At 37.7% G+C, this 13,062-nt stretch overlaps 1 long non-coding RNA gene across 1 annotated transcript in view; it reads left to right on the top strand.

Moving 5' to 3' along the window:
- Positions 1-8,653: 8,653 nt before the first annotated feature.
- The window catches only part of LOC308632630, a 209,887-nt gene continuing 205,478 nt past the window's right edge, over positions 8,654-13,062 (top strand). Inside the window, exon 1 of the long non-coding RNA XR_014018619.1 lies at positions 8,654-8,736. This is a non-coding gene — a long non-coding RNA (uncharacterized lncRNA). The remainder of the gene's footprint in view (positions 8,737-13,062) is intronic.

Here is a 13,062-nt window from a genome sequence, read left to right on the forward strand (position 1 = left end):
GTAGCTTACATCTTATTCATTCCTTCCCAAAATAAAAAATCATTTTTTTTCCTATCTGATTTTTTTGCACAAAATTTAGATTCACAGGGCAATTTACACACACATACACACACACACACACACACACACACACACACACACACGGGGAGAGAGAGAGAGAGAGAGAGAGAGAGAGAGAGAGAGAGAGAGAGAGAGAGAGAGAAATTCCTGTCAGAATTGTCTAAATAGAATTCTTTGGAGTTTTAACAGTTTTTAGAAGATACATAGAGCTGTATAATAACATTATTTTATAAAAAATTACCCTTTTGAACTCCATTATTAGTATGAAGCAGTTAAAATTTATTCTCTTGATTCTTTCTGATTTACAATGAAACCATCTCCTTACCAATATTAGACCTTGTGTTTATTTTCATGCCTTCTTATATTAGCTAGTACTCTGAGAACAATGTAAGTTAATAGAGACTTGTGTAAACTTATTCATTTCATTTGACTTGAAGTGGATTTCAGATTTAAGCCCAATAATTTGTTTTGGATGAATAAAAATATTCTTAAGATTTGCCCTAGATGGCTAAGATGTTTTCTGTAAAAATCTGTTTTCCCCCCTTGCTCATTTATTTTATGCTTTGATAAAAGGAATCACTATTTTCGTTTACTATATTATTGTGACATATGTATTAATGACTAGAGGAAGGACTAAAAGTGTGAGGCCTGGAGACTGCTCAGTTTGAACCTTGACTTTGGTTATCTTAGCATAAACTGCATGATTTAGAAATAATAAATTTATTACTCACATTCCATAGTCTGATAAGTCTAAGATCAAGGTACTGGCATATCCAGTGTCTGAGGGCTCATTCCTCAACAATGGTACCTTTTTGCTATATTCTTATGTGAAGCAAAGGGTAAAAAAAAAGTCCCTTTTCCTCTTTTATAAGGACTCTAATCCCATTTTTTGTTCACAGTAAACAGAAATGGGGAGCTAATCCAGGCCTTGGTGCATGCGAGGCAAGCCCCTCAGCCCCTCTACCACTGAGCTACATCCCCAACCCAACCCAAGGTAAAGGATTTGAAAATGTTCAAACAGCCAGGCATGGCAGTGCACACCTGTAATCCCAGTGGCTTGGAGGCTGAGGCAGGAGGATGGAAAGTTTGAAGCCAGCCTCAGCTATTTAGCGAGACCCTAAGGAACTTAGGGAGACCTGTCTCAAAACAAAATAAAACAAAACAAAAAACAAAAAAGGACAGGGGATGTGGGTCATTGGTTAAGCATGCTGGGTTCAATCCCTTGTATTAAAAAAAAAGCCCAAACACAGGTAACTACATGCTCACTTCTCCCATTTCTTTTAAAATTCCTGCTCCAATCTCTTTGCCAAGATTGATACCTAAACCCTAATTACTGAACCTGCAAAATCAATGAGAATTATGACTTAGTCCCAGATTTGTTCATGCACTAACCTTTCTCCACCTCTTTCCTTCCCCCTTGAAAATCTTTTTCTTGGGAGATCCAACATGGCAGCGGGCGCAGAGAGATCAAGTCTCTGACCTCTTCAACTGTGCAGGCATAGGGAGTAGTAAACTGTCTAAATGCTGTTTGCTCATGATCACTAGGCAATGCTGAGCTGACGTGGATCTGGGTCGAACAGTCTGGGCCTCTCAGAACACACACCGAGCCTGGATCGGCTGAATTCAAGCTCCCATTTGCCTGCTTCTCGCAGACAAACTGCTGTGACTCAGCACTAAACGATCCCCCTGAAACAACTGGTCGGCCCTTCTGAACCTAGGGAGGTTAATGCCAACCGAGCCTTCATAGGCAGTGGCCACAGGATTGAAATGGGGCTTGGGAGAGCCAGTCAGGACCCACCCGTTGCATTGGTCACCCGGCAAAGGGAACGAACTGTCACCATTTGCATGGGATACCACCATGGCAGAGACTGACATCACCAGAATGTGGTGAAGGAGATAACTTCATTGAAACCAGCGGCCACAGCATCAAATAAATTTATAGGAGTAAACAGTAACTTAGCAGTCAAACAGAACAAGAAGTAACATGAGCAGCATGAAAAAGCAAGGAAGAAAAGGAGTAAAAACAATGCAGGACAGCCTAAATACTCAGGAGGACCTAGAGTCATCAGAAAAATGGTCATATAAAGAACTCAAGGAACACCTTAGACAGATGGAATGAAACCTTAAAGAGGATATGAGACAGCAAATTCAAACAGTGAAAGAACACATTGAAAATGAATTACATAAATAGATGAAAGAAGAAAGCAAGCATCTTTATCAGGAGATAGAGATTATAAAAAAATCAAACAATAATTCTAGAAATGAAGGAAACTATAAACCAAATTAAAAACTCAAATAAGAGTATCACTAACAGAGTGGAGCAAGTAGAAGTCAGAACGTCAGATAATGAAGACAAAATATATCATCTTGAAAAGAGTCTAGCCAACTCAGAAAGGCTGGTAAAAAATCACGAGAAAAACATCCAAGAGATTTGGGATAACATAAAAAAAACAAACTTAAGAGTCATCGGGATAGAGGAAGGTATAGAGGTTCAAACCAAGGGAATGAGCAACCTGCTGAATGAAATAATTATAGAAAACTTTCCAGAAATAAAAAAGGAAACAGATATACAAATTGTAGATGTATACAGGACACCGAGCATACAAAATCACAGTAGACCAACGCCAAGACACATTGTTATGAAGATATCCAATATACAGAACAAAGAGAAAATATTAAAAGCTACAAGAGAAAGGAGGCAGATTACATTCAGGGGTAAACCAATAAGATTAACAACGGATTTTTCATCATAGATGCAGAAAGTGAGAAGATCCTGGAACAACGTATTTAAAACACTGAAAGACAATGGATGCCAATCAAGAATTTTGTATCCAGCAAAATTAAGCTTCAGGAACGACAACAAAATAAAAATCTTTCATGATAAACAAAAGTTAAAAGAATTTGCAGCCAGAAAACCAGCATTGCAAAGCATCTTGAGCAAAACACTACATAAGGAAGAAATGAAAAACAACAACCAAAACCAACAGTGGGAAGTGCCTCAGTAAAGACAGAGGGCGGGGGGAAAGCTAATCATGGAGACACAAACTAAATTTTAAAAAAAGACAAATAATCAAACATGGCTGGAAGTAAAAACCCTATATCAACAGTAACTCTAAACATTAATGGCTTAAACTCTCCATAAAGCGACATAGGCTGGTAACATGGATTAAAAAAACAAATCCAACAATATGCTGCCTCCAGGAGACACAACTGACTGGAAAAGACATACACAGGCTGAAGGTGAAAGGTTGGGAAAAAATATACCACGCACATGGTCCTCGTAACCAAGCAGGGGTGGCCATCCTCATATCGAATAAAATCAACTTCAAGACTAAGTTAATCAAAAGGGATAAGGAAGGATATTATATACTGTTAAAAGGAACCATTCACCAACAAGACATAACAATTATCAATATTTATGCACCAAATAATGGTGCTGCGACATTCATAAAACAAATTCTCCTCAAGTTCAAGAATCAAATAGACCCCAACACAATAATTATGGGTGACTTCAACACACCTCTCTCACCATTGGACAGATCCTCCAAACAAAAGTTGAATAAAGAAACTATAGAACTCAATATCACAATCAATAACCTAGACTTAACTGACATATATAGAATATATCAACCATCATCAAGTGGATATACGTTTTTCTCAGCAGCACATGGATCCTTCTCAAAATAGACCATATGTTATGCCATAGGACAACCCTCAGTAAATATAAAGGGGTGGAGATAATACCATGCATTTTATCTGATCATAATGGAATGAAACTGGAAATCAATGATAAAAGAAGGAAGAAAAAATCCTACATCACATGGAAAATGAACAATATGTTACTGAATGATCAATAGTTTACAGAAGACATAAAGTAGGAAATCAAAAAATTCTTACAGATAAAGGAAAATACAGACACAACATATCGGAATCTATGGGACACAATGAAAGCAGTTTTAAGAGGGAAATTCATCGCCTGGAGGTCATTCCTCAAAAAAAGAAAAAACCAACAAATAAATGAGCTCACACTTCATCTCAAAGCCCTAGAAAAGGAAGAGCAAAACAACAGCAAATGTAGCAGAAGGCAAGAAATAATTAAAATCAAAGCGGAAATCAACGAAATTGAAACAAAAGCAACTATTGAAAAAATTGACAAAACTAAAAGTGGTTCTTCAAAAAAATAAATCAGATTGACAGACCCTTAGCCATGCTAACGTAGAGAAGAAGAGAGAGAGCTCAAATTACTAACATACGGGATAAAAAAGGCAATATCACAACAGATGCTACAGAAATACAGAAGACAATTAGAAATTATTTTGAAACCCTATATTCCAATGAAATAGAAGATAGTGAAGACATCGATAAATTTCTTAAGTCATATGATTTGCCCAGACTGAGTCAGGAGGATACACACAATTTGAACAGACCAATAACAATGGATGAAATAGAAGAAGCAATCAAAAGACTACCAACCAAAAAAAGCCCAGGACCGGATGGGTACACAGCGGAGTTTTACAAAACCTTTAAAGAAGAATTAATACCAATACTTTTCAAGTTATTTCAGGAAATAGAAAAAGAGGGAGCTCTTCCAAATTCATTCTATGAGGCCAACATCACCCTGATTCTGAAACCAGATAAAGACACCTCAAAGAAAGAAAACTACAGACCAATATCTCTAATGAACCTAGATGCAAAAATCCTCAATAAAATTCTGGCGAATCGAATACAAAAACACATCAAAAAAATTGTGCACCATGATCAAGTAGGATTCATCCCTGGGATGCAAGGATGGTTCAACATACGAAAATCAATAAATGTTATTCACCACATCAATAGACTTAAAGATAAGAACCATATGATCATCTCGATAGATGCAGAGAAAGCATTCGACAAAGTACAGCATGCCTTTATGTTCAAAACATTAGAAAAACTAGGGATAACAGGAACTTACCTTGACATTGTAAAAGCTATCTACGCTAAGCCTCAGGCTAGCATCATTCTGAATGGAGAAAAATTGAAGGCATTCCCTCTAAAATCTGGAACAAGACAGGGATGCCCTCTCTTACCACTTCTGTTCAATATAGTTCTCGAAACACTGGCCAGAGCAATTAGACAGAGAAAAGAAATTAAAGGCACAAAAATAGGAAAAGAAGATCTTACATTATCATTCTTTGTGGACGACATGATTCTATACCTAGAAGACCCAAAAGGGTCTACAAAAAAACTACTAGAACTAATAAATGAATTCAGCAAAGTGGCAGGATATAAAATCAACATGCATAAATCAAAGGCATTTCTGTATATCAGCGACAAAACTTCTGAAAGGGAAATGAGGAAAAACACCCCATTCACAATATCCTCAAAAAAAATAAAATACTTGGGAATCAACCTAACAAAAGAGGTGAAAGATTTATACAATGAAAACTACAGAACTCTAAAGAGAGAAATAGAAGATCTTAGAAGATGGAAAAATATAGCCTGTTCATGGATAGGCAGAACTAACATCATCAAAATGGTGATATTACCAAAAGTTCTCTATAGGTTTAATGCAATGCCAATCAAAATCCCAATGGCATTTCTTGTAGAAATAGATAAAGCAATCATGAAATTCATCTGGAAAAATAAAAGACCCAGAATAGCAAAAGCAACTCTAAGCAGGAAGTGTGAATCAGGCGGCATAGCAAAACCAGATTTCAAAGTATACTACAGAGCAATAGTAACAAAAACAGCATGGTACTTTTACCAAAACAGGCAGGTGGACCAATGGTACAGAATAGAGGACACAGAGACCAATCCACAAAGTTACAACTATCTTATATTTGATAAAGGGGCTAAAAGCATGTAATGGAGGAAGGATAGCATCTTCAACAAATGGTGCTGGGAAAACTGGAAATCCATATGCAACAAAATGAAACTGAATCCCTTCCTCTCACCATGCATAAAAGTTAACTCAAAATGGATCAAGGAGCTTGATATCAAATCAGAGACTCTGCGTCTGATAGAAGAAAAAGTTGGCTCCGATCTACATTTGTGGGGTTGGGCTCCAAATTTCTTAATAGACACCCATAGCACAAGGGTTAATAACAAGAATCAACAAATGGGACTTCCTTAAACTAAAAAGTTTTTTCTCTGCAAGAGAAACAATAAGAGAGGTAAACAGGGAGCCTACATCCTGGGAACAAATTTTTATTCCTCACACTTCAGATAGAGTCCTAATATCCAGAATATACAAAGAACTCAAAAAATTAAACTATAAGTTAACAAATAACCCAATCAACAATGGGCCAAGGACCTGAACAGACACTTCTCAGACGAGGACATACAATCAATCAACAAGTACATGAAAAAATGCTCACCATCTCTAGCAGTCACAGAAATACAAATCAAAACCACCCTAAGATACCATTTCACTCCAGTAAGATTGGCAGCCATTATGAAGTCAAACAACAACAAGTGCTGGTGAGGATGTGGGGAAAAGGGTACTCTTGTACATTGCTGGTGGGACTGCAAATTGGTGCAGCCAATTTGGAAAGCTGTATGGAGATTCCTGGGAAAGCTGGGAATGGAACCACCATTTGACCCAGCTATTGCCCTTCTCGGACTATTCCCTGAAGACCTTAAAAGATCGTACTACAGGGATACTGCCACATCGATGTTCATAGCAGCACATTTCACAATAGCTAGACTGTGGAACCAACCCAGATGCCCTTCAATAGATGAATGGATAAAAAAATGTGGCATTTATACACAATGGAGTATTATGCAGCCCTAAAACATGACAAAATCATGGAATTTGCAGGGAAATGGATGGCACTAGAGCATATTATGCTAAGTGAAGCTAACCAATCCCTTAAAAACAAATGTCAAATGTCTTCTTTGATATAATGAGAACAACTAAGAACAGAGCAGGGAGGAAGACCAGGAGGAAAAGATTAACATTAAACAGAGACATGAGGTGGGAGGGAAAGGGAGAGAAAAGGGAAATTGCATGGAAATGGAAGGAGACCCTCATTGTTATACAAAATTACATATAAGAGGTTGTGAGGGGAATGGGAAAAAAAACAAGGAGAGAAATAAATTACTGTAGATGGGGTAGAGAGAGAAGATGGGAGGGGAGGGGAGGTGGGATAGTAGAGGATAGGAAAGGTAGCAGAATACAACAGTTACTAATATGACATTATGTAAAAATGTGGATGTGTAACCGATGTGAATCTGCAATCTGTATTTGGGGTAAAAAAGGGAGTTCATAACCCACTTGAATCTAATGTATGACATATGATATGTCAAGAGCTTTGTAATGTTTTGAACAACCAATAAAAAAAGAAAAAAAAAAGAAAATCTTTTTCTTTCCCTCCTTTACTTTGACCCTATGTAATATTTCCTATGAGAGGTGTCATAGGCAAAATTAGTTGCTCATTCTTCTGCAGTACCATAGCACTTTGAACAGATCTCTTCTAGCACTGTGAGCTCTTTCAAGGCTGTTGCTACAGTTTATTTATTTTTGAATGTTCCCTTAGTGCCAATCAACTGTGAGTGGCATGTAGCAGATGCTCATAAATGTTAGTTATGTGTGTGTGTGTGTGTGTGTGTGTGTGTGTGTGTGTGAATGAATATCCAAACTAAGGCCTCCAGATGCCTGGTTCCCTACATCTGCTACAGGGTGAAAACAAATTTTAATCTCTAGAATAGCTAAATAACAACCAAGTTGTTATTTTTTATTCTTTTTCGTTGGCAGCTCCCACTTTTTGTTTTTATAGCTGTAAAATCCACACTGGAGTCATTCTGCTCAAGTGGGTATCTAGAAGAGGGTAGTTTAGGGTTGCTAGAAGTTGCAAGAAGAACTCAGGTACTTTGTAAAAATTTTTACCCAGATAGGATATAGATTCTATACTACTTGTTTACTTTAAAGAGACATGCACAATGAAATTAAATTTAAATTTAACAGATGCTACCTCATCAGGGAAAAGAATTTTATATTCCTCTAGAAAAACAAGGAAGTGAACTATTTCTTGATCTCAGATCAAACTGTGAAAACAATTGGTTTTTACAAATCAAAAACATGCAAATCAGTTGCCAGAATTGAAAAAAAAATTCAAGTGAAAAAACACCATGTTTTTGATTGACACTTTGTTCTCTGTAATGCTCTGAAATTTCATTCTCATGATTATTAATGTGGTTTAGGAAGCTAACAAGGCTTCCTTGACTGTGATGATTCAGGTAAGTGTTTATCATTCATATTCTCTGTACTGGAAACAACAGCCATGCATTTGATAGAAAGGAGGAAATTTAAAAATAAATGTTCTACTACTCCTTTCCCTGTAGGTCTTAGCAACCATGGCCTCTCTGGTACTTGTCAGTTTTCTACCTTGAGAAATTTCAAGGGGAGCTGAAGAATTGCTATGCCCAGCATCACGAGCAATTTGGAGTGAGCAGTAGGTTCCCAGACAAGCTGTTAGGGAAGTGTCATGCTATTTCATTAAAGGCAGAATGAAAAGTTACTTCCTTTCAACTTGAACATATTGGTCACATAGGTGTTTAAATTTCAGTATGGAATCAGTTTCAGTGTTTATTTGTTTCTTTTCTTTCTGCTATAGTCATGTGTGGAGGAAAGAATATGAAAAAAAGGAAGAAGTGGTAAAAAATTCTTGAAGCTGATCTGGAGGCTAGAAAGATGAGGTATGTTTGCCCTTTTACTTTAAGAGGGATGTAACTAAGAGGCCATAATCTGAACTGGAGCAATGCTGATGTGGTTTCTGTCAACTCAATGTTTCTTGGTCCTTGCTGTGCACCAAGTCCTTTAGGGGAATCAAAGAGAAGACAGAATTCCTGTCCTCAAACAGACTGATATTTTGCAGAATGGACAAAACTGGGGTACAAATGAGAGAATTACATAAGCGGTGTAAGAGAGGCTTGAAGTTCTATAGAGTTAGCATGAGAAAAATAAAGCATGTTGGTGGGGTCAACCATGAAAGGCTCTTTGGAGGTGGTAGCATTTGAAATAAGCATTGATAAATTATGTAGTACTTTCATGTGCAGAAAGGCAACTTTAAACATCACTCTGAAGCCCCTCTCTTCTGGTTCATGTGCCTACAACCACTATTACAAGTCCTTTCTGGAGAGCAACTGGTAGGTAGTTTGGTTGAAGTATGGCACATATTTAGGGGGTTGGTGGGGCAAAAGCAGTACAAGGGGCCCAGGGGATTACAATGGCAGGCAGAAGAGACTCATCATATGTTTTAGTCAGCTTTTTAATTGCTTTGATTAAAAGACCTGACAAGAACAATTTTAGAGAATGAAAATTTTATTTGGAAGCTCACAGTTTCAGAGGTCTCAGTCCATAGAAGCCTGGCTCTATTCCTGGGGCTTGAGGTGAGGCAGAACATCAGGGTGGAAGAGTGTGGCAGAGGAAAGCAGCTCACTCGATGGTCAGAAGCAGAGAGAGTCCACTCACCAGATACAAAATATAGACCCCAAAGGCATGCCCCCAATTACCTATCTCCTCCGGCCACACCCTACCTGCCTTCAGTTACCATGCAGTTAATCCCATCAGGGAATTAATTCACTGATTGGGTTAAGGTTCTCATAACATGATAATTTCTCCTCTAAACCTTCTTGCATGCTTCACAAGTGAGCTTTCCAGGGACACCTCACATCCAAACCATAACACTGTAGTAGTCAGTGAGGAATTTTGTGGGTGTGAGCTGAGTATTTCAATGATAGCACCTATGCTTCATCATTTGTACTGCAGAAGTTTGTAGTATGAGTTTATGTTTAATGAACATGGGATAACAGTGGGGAGACTATCAAGATTGTTCAGATGGGGAGCAGTGAAATCTCAGAATGGGAAAGGTCAATGGACTCATGCAAAATAATCTTAGGCTTGATGCCAAAAAGATGATTTATAAGAGGAAAAGTGACTAATTAGACCTCCTCAAAATTAAAATCTTTTTCTCTATGGAAGCTCCTGTTGAGATTAGAAATCAAGCTACATAAAAGTAAGAGAGAATATTTTCATACTACGTATCTGACAATGAGCCAATATCTAGAATATGTGAAGAGCTCTTAAACCTCAATAGTAAAAAAAAATAAATAAAAAGATCCAGTTCAAAAAGGGGTAAAAGACATGAGCAAAGATTCACTAAAGAGAATATTAGATGACAAATAGGCTTGTGAAAAGATATTCTATACTGTTAGCCATTAGGGAGATACAAATTAGATCTGTGATATCACTATACAACTCTCAGAATATCTAAAATAAAAAATAGTGACAACACCAAGTACTGAGGAAGATGTGGAGAAATTCGATCATTTATCCATTTTGGGGGGAATGTTAAATAACAGTCACTCTAGAAACCAATTTGGCAGTTTTTGTTAAAGCTATATGTGCAACTATCGTATAATCCATCAGTTGAACCCTTGGGCATTTATACCAGGAAAATTTATTTTCACACAAATTTTGCATGAATATCTGTAACAATTTTATTAGTAATAGCACCATAGTAGAAGTGGTTGTCACATAAATTGTTCGATATTTTAATGGTTCAACAAACTGTAATATCTTCAAATTATGGGATACTGCTTAGAAGTAGAAAGGAACTATGGATATATTCAACAACTTGGATAACTCTCCAGGGAATTTTGACAAGTGAAAAAGCCAGTTCTAAATTTTTATATACTAGGTGACTCCATTTGTATAGTGTTTTTGAAATGACACATTTTTAGAAATGAACAGATTAATGGTTGCCAGGTCTTCAGGAAGGGAGTTGGGTGGGGAAGGAAGTGACAGAGTTATAAAGGGCAACATGAAGATATTTGTGCTGAGAGAAATGTTCAGTATTTTAATAGTTGTGCATACACAAACACACATGTAATAAAACACACACATACGCACAGAGGCATCCGTGTGTGAGTACAAGTGAAACTAAAGAAATCTGCATGTGCCTGGTGGATTGTATCCCTGTCAGTATCCTGGTTTTGATAATGTGACATAGTTTTGCAAAATGTTAGCACTGGGGGATATTAGTTAAAGTGTGTACTAAAACACATTATTTTTTTACAACTGCATATGATCTTTTACAATAGTCTTAATAGTATTTTCAATTAAAAAATAAAAGTGGACTTTTAAGCTTTGATAAAGTATGGATTTTGTCATAGTGTAGATCTTTGTAAATATAAAGCCAAGCCAACTGAGGTGGTCATGGATGGAGAGAGACCAGCACAGACTACTACTCTTTCCAGTCATTCTTCCATGATATGTTGGTTTTTTGATCTAAGCGAAGTCACTTTGTCTCTTTGAAACTCAGTTTCCCCATCTGTAAATTTAGCTAGATTATCTTTAAGGGTAAGGTAAGTTTCAGCACCCCAGGAGGGTAAAGCAGATCTGGAACTCTTCTCTGCACAATGCTTCAGTTAGCATCTGCCCTTGAAGACTTATCTATAATGTGGAAATATTATGACCTGACTCACACAAGCTGCTTAAATAATGTGTGCTGTGCAGTCACTGGGACATATAGACATGAGAAACAAAATGTTTTCAGTTGTTTCTTCTCCTTTCTCAAGTGACTTTCCAATAGTAGCAGCTGATGCAATTAGTTTCACTGAGTTGATGTTTAAGAATGGCCTCATCACCTCCATTTTTCCATCTAATCATTTGAGGCTCTTTCTAAACACATTAGTATATGTTCCCTCTGAATGTCTCTCCCCATCTTCACTTTCTCTAAGATCTTCACGGTCTTACCTATTAATGACCCTGCTTTCAAGCCTGAGGGAACCAAGGGACCTGACCTATCCATCACTTGGTTACCACTCTTGCCTTCTATTGTTGCTGGTGCTAATGCTGTTGCTGTTGGAACTAATGCCCCATGGTAACACCTATCTTTATCCAGTTGTTATGGTCCTGCAGAGGCAAATGGATACACCCTACCCCCAAATTTGTTCAGATATCAACTGATGATTCCATGCACACTGAGAGGCTACAAGAAGGTTTCTTAGTAAACTCAGATCTCTGGGGAGAGCAGGGCAGGTTTCTCAAACCATTCCCCAAGGCTAAGAAAGTACAAGGTTAGTGAGATAGGATTCCTTTGAGATTCCCTGTACACAGGCAGGGAATTGACTGAATAAAAAGGAAACACCCAGCTTTTCTTACTGGCTATCTCAGAAGTGAGGCCCCAGGGGCACAGGGAGGGTTGAGGCTTGGAAGCTGACCAAGATCAAAACCTGGAGTTAGACTCCTTATATCACCAATGCTATGCAAAGATCCTTCATGCTTATTCCTTCAAAGTTGTAGTCCATCGGCTCACACTCAATCTATGGAGCAATATGCCAGGTTAGACAGACACTGAGAAATTTCCTGATTTAACCAAACTGTGCCAGGACCACAGCCATGGCATGCAATTGACCTACACCCCTGATCCAAACATGCCCTTTCTTCATTGTTAGTTGCTCTTTGGGGAGTTTTGTGGTTTTTCCTATCAAAGGACTCTGTCCCTTGCCTTCCCAGTCCCAGTAGGCAAAACATTTTACTGTTGCTGTTTCCCACAGGGATGGTGTCTAGGGCTTTTGCTCTCAGCATTATGTTTGACTTCTATGCAAATATACTCATTGAGAGAAGACCACAGACTCTCCAGAAAGAGAGTTCCTAGTTTAATTCCTGGCTGCTCCACTGGGAGATATGTAATGTTAGGCTAGGTACTTAATCTTTGAGGGCTGCAGATTCCCAATCTATAAAACAGAGAGTCACATTTCCTATTTCTTAGGGTTTTTAGGATCATGCAAGATTATGCACCTGAGGTGTTTGCACAGTGTTTAGCATAAAGTAAATACTAAGTAAATGTTATGCATTAATAATTTAAATTTTTTGTTTTTTTCAAAATAATACATATGTAGAATTCAAAATCAAGTATGACACTGTAGAGCTTATGAGGAAAAATAGAATTTTATCCCCCTTCCCTTGCTCACTTCCCAAAGGCAAACATATAAAGCTCACCTCACCATTTCTTTCTA

This window comes from Spermophilus citellus (assembly GCF_964194105.1).
Source record: "Spermophilus citellus genome assembly, chromosome: 2".
Taxonomy (NCBI): Eukaryota; Metazoa; Chordata; class Mammalia; order Rodentia; family Sciuridae; genus Spermophilus; species Spermophilus citellus.